This window comes from Daphnia magna, linkage group LG1 (assembly GCF_020631705.1).
Source record: "Daphnia magna isolate NIES linkage group LG1, ASM2063170v1.1, whole genome shotgun sequence".
Taxonomy (NCBI): Eukaryota; Metazoa; Arthropoda; class Branchiopoda; order Diplostraca; family Daphniidae; genus Daphnia; species Daphnia magna.
This window is the reverse complement of record NC_059182.1, coordinates 12985-31054: the sequence shown is the minus strand read 5'-3', so window position 1 is coordinate 31054 and position 18070 is coordinate 12985. Positions and strand designations below refer to the sequence as shown.

The window sequence follows — 18070 nt, the reverse complement described above, 5'->3', positions numbered from 1 at the left end:
CCAAAATATCCGTCCCATTACTTCATAATGGGGAAGTTTCTCGACCCGACTGGCAGACGTGGAAGATTGGAAGCCCAGGACATCGGGAACCTTGGAGCTGCTAGGCAGATGCGATAACTTCCTGGCAACCCCCCCTATTTCCCCCCATTGATATTTGATCCCCTATGTACAACTTTGCACAGTTACCTTAATGTGTTGAAGACTTAGATTTCTAAGTAATATGTCTCATAGCTCAATGGTAGAGCGATGGACTGGAATTCTCTATACATTGGGTTCGAATCCCATTCAGGTATTGTGAAATTCAGTGTCCTTGATGGATTACACGTATTGGCATATAAATTCCAAGTATGTCATGGGGAAGAAAACTGTAAGTAAAATTGTTTTTTATTTAAGAGTAAGTTTATAAAGGTTACTTGTTCACACTTGTAATAATAGTTTAAAGTATCCCAAAGTAAATTACTAAAACGCTTCTAAACTGACGGTGATAACGTCAATAAAGTGAATCAGTAAACATATTTTGTACTTTTTACCTTTGATGGTATTTGATCCACAAACATCCAGCGGTACAATCCGACACTCACCCATTAAGCCATGATTCGCTCATAAACATGCACAATACCTTCTTGTTGCTTATAGGCAACACTTTCCCACTTGTAAATTATTGAAGTGTAGTCGATGTAAACGAAATAATTACCACAGCTAAGTATACATTTACATTTTCTTAAATTATTGTTAGAATGAGGAAATTCATTCATTATTGATAAATGGCGCTTTATAGTTTTGTGTTTTACCTTGTCTCAATCGTGGTGGCGTAGTGCTTGTGGGTCATCTTTTGAGTACTGTATAGATCTTTGTTGCGAAACGTATCGCCCCAAGTGTCTTAAAATAGGACTTAATATGTAAATATCACTAGGCGATATCCAACTTCAGGTATTGTTCCCAAACATGAATGCCTAATCAAAACGAAAAAAGTCTCCAACACTTAGAACAATGACACGACACATGCAGATTTCGCTTGCAATCTTCCAGCAGTTACTCGCACTTGAAATTTACTTGACACAAAACTATTAACCTGTTGCAATACCAGCGAGTTGTCAAACGTTCGCAGATCGACATGCAATGCTGTGTTGCCGCATCGCAGAAAGGTAAAACAGAAATCCCTGTTCAAACTTTCAAAGCAGAGTCATGGAAACCGATGGGTTCCATGACTCTGTTTCAAAGTGAAAACATTTTCTTCATACACATATTATTGGCAAACGAATTCATGCATTAAAACTAATTAAGGTTGTTTTTTATCCGCCATACGTCACAATAGAAAATTTGCAATCGCATTTTTAAAATGAAATAATAGAGACAAAACCATGTGAATGGTTCTGTAAAACTGTTTCTAGTTCAGTAATCGAAACTAGGAATGTCAGGATAGTCGTCTCCGCTAATCTTCCTGCATGCCAAACGGCGGATACATGCCAAATTTCGATCATGGGCTCATCACGTTGTTGGAGTACATCATGTCGTAAGGGTTCCTCATCCTGGGATAGCGTGACGGAAGGACATAGGATTCATAGGATGATCCAAATTGAGAAACACATCGACCTCTTCGAGTGCCATATTCTTCAACGAGGAAATAGCTACTTCGCCTGCAGGCCCACGTGTGAACGATTTATAACAGCTACCTTCAGAATTTAGTGTTGACTTCCAGTAGATCTGGCGACCGTTGCATTTGCTTACTGGGCAAGGCAAAGGGCGACAGGTGCCATAGTCGTTGGTATCCGGCTCAAGCCATTGGCCATGATCACAAGGACCCTTTGTCATAAGTGACACAATAAAAAAAAAAAAAATGTAAACAAGTGTTTTGATAAGACGAGCATCAAGGACATACCACTGGCCATTAAAAGATCTAGACAAGAGAAAAAAAAACCTTGGCGTAGATACGGTGGCACCTATCATCTACCTTGAATAAGAGCTGATTATGATCGCGGCATTATTACGACAACGTCTAAATTGCGAATCTGTTGTACAGTATATTGCAGAAAAATGTGGCGGTTTTCCCTATGCTTTGTTTGCCATACCCGACACATTTTTCTGCAACCTCCTGTACCTGAACACCGACAGTGCGAATAGGCAGTAGCGTGGCAACATACTGGTTGCGACTAGACATTTCTCCCAGAAGAAGACGTTCTTCTTCCGACGTCACGATTTCAATCCGATTGAGCAAGGCATGTTCCTTGGCTGCTATGTTGGCATAATGGACCATCGAACGAATCAGCACTTGCGTCTCATCGAAATTAGCTTCCAAGTACGGCTCTTCGGCGTAAATGATTCAAATTGACAAGCCGGGACCAGGAAACGGGTAACGTTCCAGTAATTGTGCGGGCAAACCCAGCTCACGACCTAAGGCTCTTACTTCATCTTTAAGGAAGTCTGTTGGAAAAAAATGCGAAAAGATTAAAGATCTTACTGGATTGTCATAACGCAGGAAAAACCTTAATGCAAATACCTTTAATAGGTTCTACTACACGGCCGTGAATGCGAAATTGACGAACCATTTCGGAATCGTTATGACGAGTCTTCATGGCAACAGTGCGCGAAGAAGCCATATGGAAAGCGGACTCAATTAGATCCGGTCTCAAAGTACCTGTAATATTTTCATATGTGATGACATTGAATATTAGGCAATATAATACAAGCAAAAAAAAAAAAAGAGAAGGTTGATACCTTGTCCGAGAAGTAGATTATCCCAAGTTAGATTTAAATCGTTAGGCGTTGTATTTGCCATTTTGACAAACGTATCGTCAATAATTCGCCGTTTTTCTTACCGATTAACAGTCAGACATAACGACAAAGTTTGGCGGTCATGCACATCGTAGAAAGTCAGACTTGCTTAACAACCTAAAACAATTTTTAACCTCAAATCTGCTCGCTGGTATGAAGAAGAAATGAGAATCCACTCTCTGTATAAAAAAAAAATATAAAATAAAATCGGTCATAGAACAAGAATTATAAACCGTAGAATTTGAGGTCTGACAGGACTAAGTATCAATTAATCTCGTATCAAATTTTGGCCAATAATAAGATTCTGAACCGTCCAGAAAAGTATCTCAAATTACCCAAAGGGTGAGCCCGAGTTGCTGTAAACTAGTGCCCTCTGGAGTTGAGGGGCAATAGACTTTTCCAATTAAGAAATAATGAGTACTGGAACAAACATACTGCCATAACACATTTTAATTTGGATTATCAAAATACCTAGTTCAGCTCGCCCTTTGCCTCTGATGCTTATCAGTGTAGAACATATTTGTAACTGCTTGGTGATCAGGAATGTAGATAAATGCCCCCTTGCGTATGCTACTCAGGCTACACAGTAGACGCAATAACGCATAAATCCTTGGCGGATTAAAAAACGAAACTGTTGCCTGAACAGGCGCCCTATAACTACCACCACCAATCTAGATTTCTGGAGAAAAGAAAAAGAAAATGGAGAAATAATAAAAAAAAAAAAAAGAAACAGACAAAAAAAAAAAAAAAAAGAAACAAACAATAAAGAAAAAAAAAATAGCCAGTTAGAACCTTTAAAATTAAGTATCATAACAAGGACAAATATTTACCATAGGAGTTGTTGAGCTAGGCACCTGCTTAAGTTGTTTGATTTCACAAATTATTATTCACATCCCTGCCATTACTAAAGCAGACGTTAGATGATGTTGGAACCTACTGCTTCGTAAGCTGCTACCAATCCTACATAGACAACCAAATGGGGGTTTCGTGATCGTCATAAAATCGGAGATTGAAATGTCGGGCTGTTACCTAAAAGACATTTTGTCCGCCGATAGAAATTGTGGAAAATGTCAGGCTCCACAGATCAGAAAAAAAACCAAACTCCGTAACATGCAAATAAATCAATTTGAAATATTTTCCTTTAAAACATACAGAATAATAAAATCTTTCACAAATAGCACATTAAGATTTGATAGCATTACCCAATGGAACACAAGAGTTCACCAACTTAATGCACAAGGGTATTGCCCGTTACGACTCCCGAGCTATGACGCAGCAAAGAATCTACCTATAAAAAGAAGAAAAAATAAGTTATAGGTAGACAAAGTCCTGATTATCACCTAATCCCAGAAAAAAAAAAACAACAAAAAATTTGTGGCAATAAAGAAATGGAAGAGTTAAAGAAAAAAGAAGCACGGTTTGCACGATGCATCCTACCAAAAAATAATAAACCATTATAACAAGGATGAAAGACAAACATTACCTATTTCCAAGGGTGCATGAAAAGATTTGTTGCAATGGCAAAAAAAGCTTACCTAAACTATCCCACAATTATTGCCCGAACATGCTCTTATGCCTGTTGATAAACTGTACCAACATACAGACTTCATGTGTCCGTTGTAACATTGGCCTATATGTGGTAACATTTCGCCCTTGGTTGATGCAATATGCACAATGGCTTCATTTCCTGGTGTTAAAAATAAAAGGACTATTGAAATATCATGTTGTCTAAGAAAGACGGTAAGTTCAGCTAACAATACTATTTACGATCTAACATACTCAACAAGAAGTTCCAGAGATTTTCCATTTACATGATGTGGAGATATAGCAAAGGCTAATGCTGCTCTAGAGCCTGATAAATATTTCCACCACTTTTTTTCTATTGCACTATTGTAACTGAAATTATATATTTGCGGCAGACGTACCATCCACCATGTTGTCCAGTCAACGATTCAATCGTCAATGTGGCTGTGAATTCGTTCACCAAACGGACGCTAGTCGTCGTCGTTGCAGTTGTCGGTGCAATCACTTGGCCATCTTTCGACCAGCTGACGAACAACGGCAATCCACCTTTAACTACGGCGCATTGAAGAGCCAATCGCTCGCCGGCATTCAACATGGCCGAATCGCTCATTGCCATTATATGAGGCGCATCTGTATCCAATATCGTTTTTTTTTTCGTGTTTTTTGTTTTTTTTAAACAAAATTCCGGCGACCGGAAGCAACAACAAAAAAAAACGTCGAGAAATTTCTAAATTTATCCTTCCTACCCACTTAACTCATCTCCTTTTTCTTGTTTTTCACAAAAATAAAAGGGGAAAGACTTAAATTGGCTTCTGGCTGCTGGATCGATATAGTCGGTCTGTCTCATTTGCTTTCATTGCTTCCTTTTTTTTAAATTTTTTTTCTGCTTCCAGACCGGATAGAAAAGCGCTGTTGACTTTCTCATCATCAAAGAGTATACACAGCGACCGAGCAAGTTTACAGGGCGGAGGGGGAAAAGAAAAAGGCCAGTCAATATTTTCGCAAAGCTGTGAACAGGAAAAAATCAAACAAAAGGTTATCTTTTAAGTTTAGTTTTTTCTTGCCGAGGATCTATAATTTTTACTCTTTCTAATCAACTCGAGTGTCATCATTTCTTCTAAGAAAATGCGATAGAAAAAAAAGGACTACTCGAATTCTGGTTGATTTTAATTTAGCATTTGATTATTCATCCCTATTAAAGGAAAAGCCAAAGTTTCCAGATAAAAAGAGGGAAAGAAAAGGACTGAAACTTACCGAGGATGTTGAGTTGAAGTGACTGGCGAGCCGAGAGTCCGTTCTGGCCACGCACCTCGCAACTATAAAGACCGGCGTCGCTGCTCTTATCCAACGGATCGATCGTCAAACTGCCATTGAATTGAAGTCCCCCCCACCCCCAAAAAACCCCCTTTTTTTTTTTTTTTTTTAATATAATTTTTTTTTTTTTTTTTTTTTTTTTTTTTTTTTTAAAAAAAAATTTTTTTTTTTTTTTTTTTTTCCCCCCTTCTCGTGCCCTCAAAGAAAAAAACAAAAAGGGGGGGGAAATTTTTTTTTTTTTTTTCCCCCCCCCCCCCCCCTTTTTTTTTTCCTTTCTCAAAAAAAGGTCCTCAAAAAAAAAATTCCTCTTTTCTTCGGCTGACTGCGCTCATTTGACTTGATTGTTTACCGTAAATATGCAAATTGGCTGAATGCTCTACGCGACCCACTCGATTCTCCGCTACACACTGTTCGCACAAACGCCACAAACGCCATTTAATTGAACAATTACAAGAAAAACGTACGGTACCTATTGCACGAAAACTCACTTTGTAATTGCCTCCGTCTTCGACTCGGACGTGGGTTATGTTGAGATGAGCCACTACAAGATCGTCGTGACCCGTTTGTTGCTGCTGGCCGAGGAAATATCGTTCGGAAACGGGCGATAACGGAAACCCGTCCAGCGTCCAAGTGAAATGAGGCAGCGGAGTGCCAGAGGCTAAACATTTCAACGAGACTGAACTTCCCGGATGTACAACTTGCCGACTGAACGTTTCTTTCAAATGAGGATGAAATGCTCCAATGGCCAGATGGGCTGATGCTTGGCCCAATCTCCTTCGTCATTGGATGCCAGGCATTGGTATATTCCCTCATCTTCACGTTGGACGGACGAAATGGATAACTGGACCATATCGGTGTAGCCGTCGTCGCCGGATGAAGAAGAAACACGACCACTATTACCCACCAAGAAGCGCTGGCCATCTTTGAGCCAACTGACAACCGGCCTAGAATTTTTTTTCCAGATTTTCAGTTAAGTTGTTATTCCATTTAACAAGACATGTAAAAATAATTGAGCTGGGACTACCGGAGAAATGACACGTGATGGTGACGGACGTTTCTGGATCGGTGACTTAAATGTGCTGTGCATTCTATGCGGCGACGACGACGTTCAACGATTCTGACTTGTAATTTGACACGAAAAATGAGTTCGGTACGTGATTCGACTAATCCAATGGAACTGTTGACGAATCAAATGTAACGGCCCTGATCTTCGGTGACGACGGAAGCGATGAGTAAAGTGCCACCAATGAGGCGATGACGCCCAAGTCCCAGCACTCCATCACGATGCTCTTGCGTGGCAGCTGATGTCACCAGTGGCAACAACAAATTGCCATACTGAATCGTTAGACTTTGTGTACCATCTGCATTGATCAATTTATGGTTACGTACAATTGTTCAGACAAAAGAACTGAGTGAATAAATAGTTACTTGATTTTATGCGGAAGATATCCATGAAAAACACAAGGTAAAACGGAATCTCGTCCATGCCAAACTTCGAATTTGATTCACAGTTTCTACAATGACTTGTGCCATCTTTGTCCTGGTTTCTAGGATACACGTAAAGGTCATGTTTCTCAACTGGAAAATCAATAATGTTGACACAATCAGATACCTTGACTGAGGATGATTCGTCCAGCAGTGAAACTGGTCATTGTTTGCCTGATGGGCTGGACGAGAACTCGACAATGATACAAATGATTCTCGTCGCCTTGATGCGCAGACAAAACTTGCAAGTCGCCATTGGCCAACATCACGTGACGTTAATCTGTTTAACGAAACAAAAAATTTTGAGTTTTTCATGTTGTTTCTAAATCACTTTAATTGCTAGAGGCATGGAAAGTGAACACTGAAAACCAAACTTTTTCGAGGAACTTTTCCAACTTTCACAAACTGTAGTCCATTTGAGCCGTTGCAACCTCCGTCCCATGCCGACGGTTGCCATTTCTGAATAAACGTTGACTCGAAAAGAAAAGAGATTGCCAAATATGCAAAGGCAGCAGATTTGAGTTCAAACAAAAGCCAGGAGTAAAGATATTTTCTACAGAGGAACAATGAAATCTTTTTATTGTAAACAAATATTTACGTATACTAAATCAAACAAAGAGGTCAAAACTTAGAGGATAATTTCATTCTGAGCCTGAGCAGAAGGGTGTTTTTTTTAAATTGCTCCTTTGGTCAACGTGACCCGTATTACTTCATTTGTCGATCGACAGTTCGCGAGGTGACACACGAAAATGCAATCAGTCATTTATTTCCACTTGGCATAGTCTACCTTCATTGGAAGTAAGAAAAATGTCGTATCGATTATCTTGAATCTAAGAAGTGATTGTAACATAATCACCAACATAATCAGGAATAGAGCAACGAAAAGCAGCCATACTGCCCCGACGAACTCGAGGATTTTCCACGTTGACCTCGAATGGCGTCCAAATTACTTTTGGCACCAAAAAGTAAAGTATGACGATTTTTGTTTGGTTTTTGTTTCGTTTTAAAAGGCGAATGTAATTTTTAGTTTCCCGAGACTAGTCCTGCATGGACGCGCACAGGAGTGGAGAGGATGCGAACAATGAAATTGGCTGCCAAAAGCCTGTAGGGGGCAGCGTGAACGTCTGGTCGGAACTGCTCCGGCCGGAAGGTGTGCAAAGTCAAACTGATGCCATTAGGTGATAACGTGATTAGATTATTTGTCGTTGCAGTTGACACTGCAGACGTAGAAGATGATTCGACTGTATTCCACATGCCTCTGCCTGTCGCGTTGCTGCCTAAACTTTGGTGATAACTTTGCAACCGCCGCTGTTTCAAAGTTCAGTCTTCAACTTATTGCTTCTAATTGTATTATTGTCTAAATAATGCAGCCTATTTAGAATAGACGGCAGCACAATCGGACGCACCAGTTGAGACTGTTTTACACACACATTAGGAAATTTGCCGTTAATTAGGAATGCATTTTCTTTCTGTCGCTGGCTAAATAGACTTGATGAATATGCACGAAAATTTGACGAATCACGTCAATCGAAATAGAGTTGCGTGACAATCGAGAATGACGAGTGCCATGGTTCTTGGCTGGCAGCTATTGCTGATGCTGGCGATAACGTGAGGTTGACTTCGTCCATGTTGTCGGACGTTCCGCGATACTGACTACACTTTTTCACCGTGTGCGGCTGATGGTTGCTGTTGCAGCAATGTTTGTGGATGAACGTGCCGCTCTCCTTGATGACGATGAGCACTGTTTGGCAATACTATACAATTCTATATTCGTTTTGTTTTGTTTTTTTCTTCTTCTTTCGATACGAAATGCACAGACAAAGCGCATCTACAGATTCAACTCTTATCTCGTGCTGCACTATTTAGTCCTCACAGCACGTGGCACGTTTGTTTCATACATCTAAACGTACAAGCCTGTTTATATTAAGGTGGCCGCCGACGCTGCTGCTCGGCATATTATCGATTAGACTCGCTTCAACGTTCATAGACGGAAGCTGTTGCTGCTCTCTCGGACACGTCCGTTTGCTCGCATATATTGAAAAACTCGGCCAAAATAAAAATAACCAATATACAGTTGCGATATTAATCCCTGCTCGTGCTGCTGTTACTCCAGGCCAATATGTACGAAAACAAGCTGATGGACACAAAGAGCTTAAAAGATTTCGAGACGCGCTTATATTTCCTTGTTCACGTTTACTTAGCTGTCGTTGACAGGTCGTCATCTGTAGAATAGCATGTGCATCGACGATATTTTCTTTCTAAAGTACAGCGATTCAAGAAAAGAGAATTACATCGTGAATTATAAATGGCCTGTATACATTTCCGACGGAGCTCGATGCTATGCCTGATAGGATTAGATGTCATACAAAAAACATGCGACACTTTTCGGTTTAAAAAAAATTGGCAGTTGCATTCACAGCCTTCCATCAGCATCAGTCGAATTTCTTGTTGGACGCACTGGCGATAAAAGGAAGAGGCAAAAAGAAAACTTGTATATAAATTCGACTTGACTATTTTATTACCAGGCATTCATAGAGCATTCGACAAGACCGAGATACGGGCTTTACTGTACAATCGATGCGATGCTGTTGTTATCAACTTGGAATAAATATGAAAGAATGGTATCAAGACTTACCAGTGATCAGCATGCCACAATTGAAGATGAGAGTAGTGGTGTTTTATCGATATGGAATAAAGACTAATAGCCTAAAGCCATTGATTTGGTATGGCTGAAAAGAATGAAATGAAAGGGACCTGGGACGTGATCATTGTATTTAAAATGTTGATTTTGCATTTAGTACAGCAGCTACCTGATACATTTTCCTCAAATTTGACGTGACAATTAACAAGTTGTTTCAGTAGTCGAATTTTATTGAAAAAGAATTATTGGAGAGCAGAGTCGTAGCTCGCCACATTGGTATCGCATTGGACTGCGATGCCAAGGGTAAGCTGGCCCTGGGATCAAATCCGGTGGGCCCGAATTCCGACGACTGGGCCTTAAACAAGAAACCCTGGCGATCAGGGGGTTTCTTTCAACAACTTTTAGTTAAATGGGTTTTGTCTAAAATTTAATTTTAAGAATTTTGAACCTAGCCAGCGATTTTTTGGTGCAAAATCCATTTCTTAAGGAAAGTTTTTGCTTGTTCAGGGGTCGCCGACTGTTTTCCAGGGTGAACCCGTTTGTCTTTTTTTCTATTTGCGTGATTTCCGTAAATCTCTGTAATTTCTAGTTTTTCCCAAAATAACGTAAATTTCCGCAATTCTCGTACTTTTCCCTAAATTTTCGCTAATAATTCCCTTTTTCCGTGATTTCCCTCTTTTCCAAAATTTCTACTATTACACTCCGGATAAACCAAGAGAAAATGGAATCAAATTTTAAAAAAATGATTTCATTCTATTTTATTCATAATATCAAGCTACATTTATTGTTAAAAAATGGGGGCAGGTGGGTAGAATAAGTATAGTAGGGGTTGTAATCGGGGCAATCGGGTCGAAATACTCGATTGATTAGTTGTAATTATCGGGTTGCACATACCCCGATTTAGCCCCGAAAGCCCCACCCCATTGCCCCGAAACGTGAATCGCGATTGACACAAAAGCACACCGATATGTTCGTGGTTGATCCCTAGTTGTTATATCTTAGTTGTTTAATGATAGGGATCATACGAGACGCCAGATTTAGTCCATTCTTCCTCAAAAGACAGAAAAAGTCCAATTCGAATAAAAAAATAAGCAATTCTAGATTTTTTATAGTGCCCTTTTCAAGTATTTACGTCGTCTGCTATATTTAATGTCTAGCGACCACAGAGTTGCCATATAACTACACAACAAGAGAATGCTCCCAAATAATGTCGTTTTGTAAAAAAATTATACGAATTTACCAACAGTTCACGAGTAATTCACCTGTAATAAACCTGAATTTGTTCAAATGAACTAAATAATCATCCAAAATATTTTATCGGACGTTCTAAGGACACTTAATATTATTTTTGTAATTTCCTTAAATTTCCATGATTTCTACCCTTTTCCCGCTCTTTCTCATGGGGGTGAACCTCATGGTTCATTAGCGTGATGGAATTTGTATGTTATTATTTTATGTTGATTATTACACTAACAAAGTATTGTTATTTGCTTACGGTCGAGGATCTAAGGCGGGGGTTTGTAAACTCGAAAAAATATTCTTACACCCCAATATTTTAAAGCAAAAATTATGAAAATTACCCAAAAAATGAAAAAATATAAAATATCTTTAAAAATATTTAAAATCCGCAATAATTATACCTAATAAATTGAAATTCTCACACGGGTGCAGTTATGACCCTAACGGAAAAAAGTAAAATAGAAGAACCCTACACTCTAAATTTTTGGTTTCTACCTTTTTCCTACTTTTCGGCCACCATGCGTAGTAGAACGAAAAAGGTAGAGAAATGGTAGAAAATTTTGTTTACTATCAGCTAGTAGGGGAATGGAAGATGATCTACCATATGGTAGACAAATGCGTGTCTACTATAAAGAAAGAATTAGCAGACGAAAACGCAAAATCACAACAAAAATGGAGGGGCGATTCCCAAGTAAATATTGCACTTTTCGTTGGAATATAACATAACAAAACTTGGGAAGCAAACAAAATTTCTTCTGATGACTTACAGATAAATTTTACTTCCCCCTTTAAATTTGTCATATTTCATTTGCTTTTATACAACTATTTCCACTTTCGTTTTTTAAATTTGTTATTGAACATTAACATTTTCTTTGTTATTTTGAAATATTTGGATTAAATTAGCGATTAAAAATGAAAAAGATAGAAATTATAGTTTAAAATCAATACATAATTATTAAAAGTAGGATTTAATATTAACGCATACTCAAATGTCTTAAATGTAAACATACTTTAGTTTTCAGTCAGAATTTTTCAACTGAAGAAGTTCTTAACTGAATCCTGGAAATAGCAAGAAAATTGTGGAACAAAAATATATTAAAATAGCTTAGTGGTTAAGGCGGTCGACTGTGAAAATATCAGTGATGTGTGGTCCCGTGTTCAATTCGCACCGAAGACTTTTCTTTTTTTCCGTTTTAGTCAATGGTAGACTAGTCTACCATTGCAAATGGTAGGCAGATGGTAGAGGATCTACTTTACCCTACTTTTAAAAAATCGACGGCTTTCCTTTTCTTTCTTTTTTGTTCTGTTTGTTTTATTTTGTTATTTACGAAACGACTAACATTTTCTGCTACCCCAATATTACATATTATCGAAAGTGGAAGCAAGAGTGCTAAGGCAATTAGAACATGGGGTATCGAGTCTAGAGGTCTGAAGTTCAAGTCCCGGCGCTGATTTGCATTTATTTTACAAAGAATTGAATACTGGGCTCTTTTTAATAAAAAAAATATGATAAAATATAAAAATTTCAAAAAATATTTAAAAATACATTTTTTATTTTTTAATGCGAACACGTACGATTACGACGAATCGACAACCCCAAGAGTTAAAACTGATTTTCATATTTAGCTACATATTAGTTACTATAGAATCGTAATCTGGATAATTGCAAACGCGGCAGCGGGCGCGAAGCGCACTACTACCGCCAGACGACACCGTTGATTTTTTTCGTTCAGGTAAATTGTGAATCTGACTCGAGGGCTTCATCGGGAAGGAGGAGGGGAGCTCGGCATGGAAATATTTTCAAAGGGCGGCTAACGGTTGAGGAGTTATGGCTAATTTTCATATTAAGCATTTAGCATTTTCATATTTAAATATCAAAGATTCGTGAGAAATCAACATTTTACTACAGTGAGAACTTAGGAAACCTTATGCAAAATAGCTAACTTTTGAACCATAAATCGTAGAGCAACAGGAATGGTCTAGATCGACGCAGAATATCAAAATTAGTCGAAATAACATCATTTTTAAACTTGTTTGTGTGAAATTTTGGAGAAAAAGAGATAAAACCGATAAATGTGAAATTCGGAGGAGGGGCTCGGTTGTGTTGCAATTAGGATAATTGTAAACGCGGCAGCGGGCGCGAAGCGCCCGTCTGCCGCAAGACGTCACCGTTGATTTTTTTCGTTCAGGTAAATTGTGAATCTGACTCGAGGGCTTGATCGGGAAGGAGGAGAGGAGCTCGGCGTGCAAATATTTTCACCGGGCGGCTATCGGTTGCGGAGTTATAGCTAATTTGCATATTTAGCCGTATTTGCTAACTTTGGAACCGTCCATGCTAGAGCAACGGGAATGGTCTAGATCGGCGCAGAATGTCAAAATTAGTGAGATTCTATGCATTTCATTCGATGAACTCTGAATATTCGTCGGCAATAGCCATGTTTCTATGATGAGAACTTGTGAATGCTGCAATGTGTTCTTCAACTTTTCAACCGTTCATCCTAGGACAACGGGAGCGGTCTAGAAAGATGCGGAATTTGTTAGATAATACGTTGCGATGTATTTCGTAAAGATATTAACCGCAGTTTTGGCGTAGTAACGAGTTTTCTCTCGGAAATTCGCAGTGAAATTTTTCGTTCAGGTAGTTCACAATTCCAACACCAGGGTAGTGTGGGGCCCATAGAGAAGAGCTTGCCACATAAATATTTCCTCGAAGCGACTTGTAATAGAGCCACAAAATCGATTTTTCTGAAAATTCCGGAGTCCAAATTTTCATTCAGGTAAATCGTAAATTTGACGTTAGGAAAATGTGGGGCACATAGGGAGGAGCTTGCCACATAAATATTTCCTCGCGGCGACTTGTAATTGAGCCACAAAATCGATTTTTCTGAAAATTCCGGAGTCAAAGATTTCATTCAGGTAAATCGCAAATTTGACGTTAGAATAATGTGGGGCACATAGAGAGGAGCTTGCCATATAAATATTTCCTCGGGGCGACTTGTAATTGAGCCACAAAATCGATTTTTCTGAAAATTCCGGAGTCTAAATTTTCATTCAGGTAAATCGCAAATTTGACGTTAGGAGAATGTGGGGCACATAGGGAGGAGCTTGCCACATAAATATTTCCTCGCAGCGACTTGTAATTGAGCCACAAAATTGACTTTTCTGAAAATTCCGGAGTCAAAATTTTCATTCAGGTAAATCGGAAATCTGACAGCACCGCACGGTCGGGAAAGCAAAAAGCAGTTCGGCACATAAATATTTCAATCGTGCGGCTTGCGGTTGAGGAGTTAAAGCGAATTTTCAATTTTAGCCGCATTTGCCAACTTTTGAACCGTACATGCTAGAGCAATGGGAATGGTCTAGATCGACGCAGAATCTCAAAATTAGTCGAAATCTATGCATTTCAATATTTAAATATCAAAGATTCGTGAGAAATCAACATTTTACTACAGTGAGAACTTAGGAAACCTTATGCAAAATAGCTAACTTTTGAACCATAAATCGTAGAGCAACAGGAATGGTCTAGATCGACGCAGAATATCAAAATTAGTCGAAATAACATCATTTTTAAACTTGTTTGTGTGAAATTTTGGAGAAAAAGAGATAAAACCGATAAATGTGAAATTAGGAGGAGGGGCTCGGTTGTGTTGCAATTAGGATAATTGTAAACGCGGCAGCGGGCGCGAAGCGCCCGTCTGCCGCAAGACGTCACCGTTGATTTTTTTCGTTCAGGTAAATTGTGAATCTGACTCGAGGGCTTGATCGGGAAGGAGGAGAGGAGCTCGGCGTGCAAATATTTTCACCGGGCGGCTATCGGTTGCGGAGTTATAGCTAATTTGCATATTTAGCCGTATTTGCTAACTTTGGAACCGTCCATGCTAGAGCAACGGGAATGGTCTAGATCGGCGCAGAATGTCAAAATTAGTGAGATTCTATGCATTTCATTCGATGAACTCTGAATATTCGTCGGCAATAGCCATGTTTCTATGATGAGAACTTGTGAATGCTGCAATGTGTTCTTCAACTTTTCAACCGTTCATCCTAGGACAACGGGAGCGGTCTAGAAAGATGCGGAATTTGTTAGATAATACGTTGCGATGTATTTCGTAAAGATATTAACCGCAGTTTTGGCGTAGTAACGAGTTTTCTCTCGGAAATTCGCAGTGAAATTTTTCGTTCAGGTAGTTCACAATTCCAACACCAGGGTAGTGTGGGGCCCATAGAGAAGAGCTTGCCACATAAATATTTCCTCGAAGCGACTTGTAATAGAGCCACAAAATCGATTTTTCTGAAAATTCCGGAGTCCAAATTTTCATTCAGGTAAATCGTAAATTTGACGTTAGGAAAATGTGGGGCACATAGGGAGGAGCTTGCCACATAAATATTTCCTCGCGGCGACTTGTAATTGAGCCACAAAATCGATTTTTCTGAAAATTCCGGAGTCAAAGATTTCATTCAGGTAAATCGCAAATTTGACGTTAGAATAATGTGGGGCACATAGAGAGGAGCTTGCCATATAAATATTTCCTCGGGGCGACTTGTAATTGAGCCACAAAATCGATTTTTCTGAAAATTCCGGAGTCTAAATTTTCATTCAGGTAAATCGCAAATTTGACGTTAGGAGAATGTGGGGCACATAGGGAGGAGCTTGCCACATAAATATTTCCTCGCAGCGACTTGTAATTGAGCCACAAAATTGACTTTTCTGAAAATTCCGGAGTCAAAATTTTCATTCAGGTAAATCGGAAATCTGACAGCACCGCACGGTCGGGAAAGCAAAAAGCAGTTCGGCACATAAATATTTCAATCGTGCGGCTTGCGGTTGAGGAGTTAAAGCGAATTTTCAATTTTAGCCGCATTTGCCAACTTTTGAACCGTACATGCTAGAGCAATGGGAATGGTCTAGATCGACGCAGAATCTCAAAATTAGTCGAAATCTATGCATTTCAATATTTAAATATCAAAGATTCGTGAGAAATCAACATTTTACTACAGTGAGAACTTAGGAAACCTTATGCAAAATAGCTAACTTTTGAACCATAAATCGTAGAGCAACAGGAATGGTCTAGATCGACGCAGAATATCAAAATTAGTCGAAATAACATCATTTTTAAACTTGTTTGTGTGAAATTTTGGAGAAAAAGAGATAAAACCGATAAATGTGAAATTAGGAGGAGGGGCTCGGTTGTGTTGCAATTAGGATAATTGTAAACGCGGCAGCGGGCGCGAAGCGCCCGTCTGCCGCAAGACGTCACCGTTGATTTTTTTCGTTCAGGTAAATTGTGAATCTGACTCGAGGGCTTGATCGGGAAGGAGGAGAGGAGCTCGGCGTGCAAATATTTTCACCGGGCGGCTATCGGTTGCGGAGTTATAGCTAATTTGCATATTTAGCCGTATTTGCTAACTTTGGAACCGTCCATGCTAGAGCAACGGGAATGGTCTAGATCGGCGCAGAATGTCAAAATTAGTGAGATTCTATGCATTTCATTCGATGAACTCTGAATATTCGTCGGCAATAGCCATGTTTCTATGATGAGAACTTGTGAATGCTGCAATGTGTTCTTCAACTTTTCAACCGTTCATCCTAGGACAACGGGAGCGGTCTAGAAAGATGCGGAATTTGTTAGATAATACGTTGCGATGTATTTCGTAAAGATATTAACCGCAGTTTTGGCGTAGTAACGAGTTTTCTCTCGGAAATTCGCAGTGAAATTTTTCGTTCAGGTAGTTCACAATTCCAACACCAGGGTAGTGTGGGGCCCATAGAGAAGAGCTTGCCACATAAATATTTCCTCGAAGCGACTTGTAATAGAGCCAAAAAATCGATTTTTCTGAAAATTCCGGAGTCCAAATTTTCATTCAGGTAAATCGTAAATTTGACGTTAGGAAAATGTGGGGCACATAGGGAGGAGCTTGCCACATAAATATTTCCTCGCGGCGACTTGTAATTGAGCCACAAAATCGATTTTACTGAAAATTCCGGAGTCAAAGATTTCATTCAGGTAAATCGCAAATTTGACGTTAGAATAATGTGGGGCACATAGAGAGGAGCTTGCCATATAAATATTTCCTCGGGGCGACTTGTAATTGAGCCACAAAATCGATTTTTCTGAAAATTCCGGAGTCTAAATTTTCATTCAGGTAAATCGCAAATTTGACGTTAGGAGAATGTGGGGCACATAGGGAGGAGCTTGCCACATAAATATTTCCTCGCAGCGACTTGTAATTGAGCCACAAAATTGACTTTTCTGAAAATTCCGGAGTCAAAATTTTCATTCAGGTAAATCGGAAATCTGACAGCACCGCACGGTCGGGAAAGCAAAAAGCAGTTCGGCACATAAATATTTCAATCGTGCGGCTTGCGGTTGAGGAGTTAAAGCGAATTTTCAATTTTAGCCGCATTTGCCAACTTTTGAACCGTACATGCTAGAGCAATGGGAATGGTCTAGATCGACGCAGAATCTCAAAATTAGTCGAAATCTATGCATTTCAATATTTAAATATCAAAGATTCGTGAGAAATCAACATTTTACTACAGTGAGAACTTAGGAAACCTTATGCAAAATAGCTAACTTTTGAACCATAAATCGTAGAGCAACAGGAATGGTCTAGATCGACGCAGAATATCAAAATTAGTCGAAATAACATCATTTTTAAACTTGTTTGTGTGAAATTTTGGAGAAAAAGAGATAAAACCGATAAATGTGAAATTAGGAGGAGGGGCTCGGTTGTGTTGCAATTAGGATAATTGTAAACGCGGCAGCGGGCGCGAAGCGCCCGTCTGCCGCAAGACGTCACCGTTGATTTTTTTCGTTCAGGTAAATTGTGAATCTGACTCGAGGGCTTGATCGGGAAGGAGGAGAGGAGCTCGGCGTGCAAATATTTTCACCGGGCGGCTATCGGTTGCGGAGTTATAGCTAATTTGCATATTTAGCCGTATTTGCTAACTTTGGAACCGTCCATGCTAGAGCAACGGGAATGGTCTAGATCGGCGCAGAATGTCAAAATTAGTGAGATTCTATGCATTTCATTCGATGAACTCTGAATATTCGTCGGCAATAGCCATGTTTCTATGATGAGAACTTGTGAATGCTG

General features: G+C 39.3%; 2 long non-coding RNA genes across 15 annotated transcripts; one reads left to right on the top strand and one right to left on the bottom strand.

The window, feature by feature from the left end:
• Nucleotides 1-520: 520 nt before the first annotated feature.
• LOC116933333 lies at nucleotides 521-6956 on the bottom strand. Of its 13 annotated transcripts, none has more exons than XR_006643676.1 (13): nucleotides 6635-6956; nucleotides 6099-6554; nucleotides 5551-5660; nucleotides 4308-4459; nucleotides 3802-4060; nucleotides 3603-3732; nucleotides 3244-3451; nucleotides 3108-3166; nucleotides 2716-2951; nucleotides 2498-2635; nucleotides 2099-2421; nucleotides 1880-1963; nucleotides 521-1803 (listed from the first exon to the last, which is right to left on the bottom strand). It is a non-coding gene; the product is annotated as an uncharacterized LOC116933333 (long non-coding RNA). The 13 variants fall into 13 exon arrangements; XR_006643677.1 differs by having other exon boundaries at nucleotides 1880-1951; XR_006643684.1 differs by having other exon boundaries at nucleotides 1919-1951.
• Nucleotides 6957-7769: 813 nt separating this feature from the next.
• On the top strand, nucleotides 7770-8496 carry LOC123472464. 2 transcript variants are annotated; one of them, XR_006646919.1, is made up of 4 exons: nucleotides 7770-7893; nucleotides 7964-8060; nucleotides 8123-8245; nucleotides 8307-8496. It is a non-coding gene; the product is annotated as an uncharacterized LOC123472464 (long non-coding RNA). The 2 variants fall into 2 exon arrangements; XR_006646918.1 differs by having other exon boundaries at nucleotides 7964-8065.
• The last annotated feature ends 9574 nt before the right edge of the window (nucleotides 8497-18070 follow it).